The following is a 5,000-nucleotide window of genomic DNA, read 5'->3' on the forward strand; positions in this document are numbered from 1 at the left end:
CTTTTTATTTTTTTGTGTGTGTGAAATTAGCTGCGTAAAATGTAAGCGGATCTTTATTTCTTCTTAGTAATAGCAGTTTCATTATCATAATCATTATCATTATTAGTAGTAGTAGCAGTAGTATCATTATTATTATTATCATTATTGTTATTATCATTATCATTATCATTATTATTATTATAATTGTTATCCTTATTATTACTATCATTATCATTGTTATTATTGTTATCATCATTATTATTGTTATTATTATTATTACCATTATTATTGTTATTATTATTATTACCATTATCATCGTTATCATTATTATTATTATCATTATTATTGTTATCATTATTATTACTATCATTATCTTTGTTATCACTATTATTATTATTATTATTATTGTTATCATTGTTATTATCATCATAATTATTACCATTATTATTATCATCATAATTATTACCATTATTATTACAATCATTATCATTCGTGAAGAAGGTAAGTGAAAAAAAGGTTCTTTGTTATTCTGTTGAACGATTTGCACAAAAAATAAATCTGAAATATGTTAATTAGATAATATAAAAACCTGAACAAAAGTAATGACACTGAAATTGGACATTATCACTCTTACTGATAATGGTAGTCATGATAGTAGTAGTGGTAGTAGTATTTGATTACTGTTATTAATAGTAAAATCATCCTTATGATTGTAATAAGTTTCACACGGGTCATGATATAGATATGAAAATAATAATGGTATTAAAATAAAAATGATGATAATGAAAGAAACTGAAGTAATTGTGATAATGACAGTAATGATAATGATGATAATAATACTGATAACCATAATAGTAATAACTATTATGACAGTAATGAAAATAGTAATGATGATGATGATAAGATAATAACAGTAGTTACAATGAGGTCAATAGTATGATGAGGAGGATAGTGAGGATCATACGAATGAAACATCACCATCACAATAAACAAGAGTATATCACACCACTCTCATACATCATCAAATCTTTAAAAATTCTGGATATTATCAGCCAGAAAGCACAGTTTCCTGCCACTCTAGGGAAAGCAGAGTCACTCTCCTCAGTCCGCGAAGCAAGAAAGTCCTGAGAAGCAGCGAAGGGGTGACTGAAGAATCTGAAGCTTGTCTAAGAAAGTCTTGGGATGGAGTCATCAGTCACAAAGGATAAGAGGAGCGTGTCTGGGACAAATTTCTCTTTTCTTGTAAGGAGGATTAGATCGCATGAACACAGGTGAGGGAAGGTGTTTGGGGTATATATATATATATATATATATATATATATATATATATATATATATATATATATATATATATATATATATATATATATATGTGTGTGTGTGTGTGTGTGTGTGTGTGTGTGCATAGCACGGAAAGAATAAGAGAAAGATCTGTATTTCATAAAGTATTTTGCTACTTTCAAATGTTCTTTTCTTTCAAAGCAGCGATTCGTTTCATAGTTTCATAAACAGCATAGCACATCCACGCCCAGATCCCCCACCAAAATACCTGAACAAACCACCCAACCCCAAACCCCAAATTTTCACCCCCAATCCCTCAATAACACTCCACGCAACCCCAAGACCCAACCCCACGAACGAATAATGACGTCACAACCCCATCCTCTAACCCTTTCTCTCCAACAGACTTAAAAAATTCGCTGTCCTCCCGAACCTGGAGAGACACTGGATGCCACAAGAAACTCCCGAGTGAAAGGAGTGTCTTGGGAGGAGAAACGCGAGAGGAAAAGAGGACGAGCGAAGGGGCATAAGAAGGTGAGATAAGGAAGACGTTGGAGCCGTCTCGAGAGAAAGGATTTAAAACGCAAAGAAAGAGATTGTTCCTCCGTGAGATCGGATTCTGCGACGCTGAGATGAGGCTGATGCGCGAGGCTGATAAAATCCTGCTCCTGTCACGTCACTGTCCTCAGTGTGGGGCTGTCTGTCTGTCTGTCTGTCTATCTATCTATATTTATCTATCTATATCTACCTACCTATCTGTCTATCTATCTGTCTGTCTGTCTGTCTATCTATATTTATCTATCTATATCTACATATCTATCTGTCTTTCTATCTATCTGTCTGTCTGTCCGTCTATCTATCTATCTATATCTATCTATCTATATCTATCTATCTATATCTACATATCTATCTGTCTTTCTATCTATCTGTCTTTCTATCTATCTGTCTGTCTGTCTATCTATCTATCTATATTTATCTATCTATATCTACCTATCTATCTGTCTATCTAGCTGTCTGTCTATTTGTCCGTCTATCTATCTATCTATCTATATTTATCTATCTATATCATACCTACCTATCTGTCTATCTATCTGTCTGTCTATCTGTCCGTCTATCTATCTATCTATATCTATTTATGTATATCTACCTACCTATCTGTCTATCTATCTATCTGTCTATCTGTCTGTTTGTCTATCTGTCTGTCTATCTATCTATCTATCTATATTTATCTATCTATCTATATTTATCTATCTATATCTACCTATCAATCTGTTTGTCTGTCTATCCGTCTATCTATCTATCTATCTATATTTATCTATCTATATCTACCTATCTATCTGTCTATCTATCTGTCCGTCTCTCTCTCTCTCTCTCTCTCTCTCTCTCTCTCTCTCTCTCTCTCTCTCTCTCTCCTCTCTTCTCTCTCTCTCTCACTTCACTATCTCTTTCTGTCTCTCTCTGTCTCTCTCTTTCCCATTCCCTCTCCACCTTCTCTCTCTCCACTTCCTTCCCTAGTTCCCTCTCCCTCTCTCCCCCTCTCTATCTCTCCCTTCCCTCACTCCCTCTTTCCCTTTCCCTCTCTCCCCCTCCATCCCTTTTTCTTTCATTCCCTCCCCCTCCCTCATTTCTTCTCCTTCTCTCTCACTCTCTCCTTCCCTCTTTCCCTGTTTCCCTCTTTCCCTCTCCCTCGCTGCTTCTCTCCACTCTCCTCCCCCTCTCTCTCTTTCTCTTTCAATCTCTACTTCCCTCTTTCCCTCTCCCTCTCTCCTTCTCTCCATTCCCCTCCCCCTCTCTCTCCTTCTTTCTCACGCTCCTTCCCTCTTTCCCTGTATTCCTCTCTCCTCTCTCCCTCTCTCTCCCTCTCTCTCCTTCCTTCTCTCCACTCCCCTCCCCCTCTCTCTCCTTCTCTCTCACTCTCTCCTTCCCTCTTTACTGCATTCTTTCTTCCTCTCTCTCTCTCTATCCCTCTGTATCTTTCCTTCTCTTCACTCCCCTCCCCCTATCTCTTCTTCTCTCTCTCTCTCCCCTTCCCTCTTTCCCACATTCCTTCTCCCTCTCTCTCTCTCTCTCCCTCCTTCTTTCTCCCCACATCCGCACCCGGTAAAAGCAAGCATAAAAGCTTTCACGCCCGCAATTCTTAAGGCAAACAGGCCGTTTTCACGAGACCAACTCAAGCTCCCGTTTTCTATATGATCGTTGTAAAATATAGTTCAGGGGAGACTGAGATGTTATGCAAATCAGAAAAAATATATATGTTTATGCATATATGAAAGACTGAAAAAAGGTTGTAACAGTTGATATATATATATATATATATATATATATATATATATATATATATATATATATATATATATACATATATATATATATGTAAAGGAATTGTTAGATGCGGGAATTGGGGGAATGATTAAGGAAATTATAAATAACTGAAATGAAAAAATAATGTATAGGTAATGAACTAGATAATACGCTGTTCGTTTAGTGATGATTATGGTAATGATAACAGTTATGATAATAATCATCATCATCATTATTTTCATTATCATTTTCATCGTCATAGCAAAAATGACAAGAAAGAAAAAATAGCGATAATAATGATGATGGTAACTGTAATGATTATGATAATAACAATGATAACAGTAGCAATAATGTTAATAATGATAACGATAATAATGCATATAATAATTGTAACACCAAAAGTGATAACAATAATGACATTTGTTATAATACTGATAATGAAAATGATGACAAATACTATTCTATCATTATCATTACCATCATCATTATCATCATCACCATAATTACTCCTAATACATTATCACCCCTATCAGATTCGTCACCATTACCACCATCACCATTATCATCACCATCAGTTTCAAGTATGCACATCAATACCGCAAGACAATATACATAATTCAAGTTGACAGTTGCATAATTTGCGTCACTATGAAGAATCTGCAACACTGGGTCATGAATCGTACATAAATTACATATTTTGCAATTTGTCTTCATCCAAAGTGTATTTATCTCAGTGACTTTATGTTGGACATTTAATCATTCACATTATCATTGTAATCAATATCATAGTTGTTATTATCATTTATCATTATCATTTCATCATTTTCCTGAACATCACTTCCATTATCATAGGAACTATTATCATTATTATTATTACTAACAACTTTATCAAAATCGTTATTATCGTGATTATTGTTGTTATCATTATAATCATTATCGTTATCATTATCATCGCCATTTTTCATTATCACCATCATCATTGTTATTATCGTTATCATTACTACTATATTATTGTTATCATCATTATCATTGTTATAATCACTATCATTATTATCATCGCTATTGTTATTGTTATTTTCATCATTATTATCATAAGCATTATCATTTTCATTTGTAACAATATCAAAGAAACTGTTATCATCATCTTGATCATTATAATTACTGCTTTATCCTTATTCTGGTTATCATTTTTATCCTTTATGGTATTATAAGCCTTATCAGTGCTGCCATAATCATCATGGCAGCCTATTACTATAGCTAATAGAATTAACTAGATTATTATTGATGTTGCTATTATCATTATCATCTTTTTGTTATCATTATCATTTCCATTATCATCATTATAATCATCATTGTTATTATTGTAATCAATATTATCATTATTAATGTTACCATTATTATGATCATTATTATCATTATTATTGTTATTATTATTGTTA

General features: G+C 33.3%; 1 protein-coding gene across 2 annotated transcripts in view; it reads right to left on the reverse strand.

Moving 5' to 3' along the window:
- LOC113826622 (ras-related protein Rap1) overlaps nt 1-5,000 on the reverse strand; it is a 339,622-nt gene that overhangs the window by 316,365 nt on the left and 18,257 nt on the right. The gene's annotated exons all lie outside the window — the stretch shown is intronic.

This window comes from Penaeus vannamei, chromosome 11 (assembly GCF_042767895.1).
Source record: "Penaeus vannamei isolate JL-2024 chromosome 11, ASM4276789v1, whole genome shotgun sequence".
Lineage (NCBI taxonomy): Eukaryota > Metazoa > Arthropoda > Malacostraca > Decapoda > Penaeidae > Penaeus > Penaeus vannamei.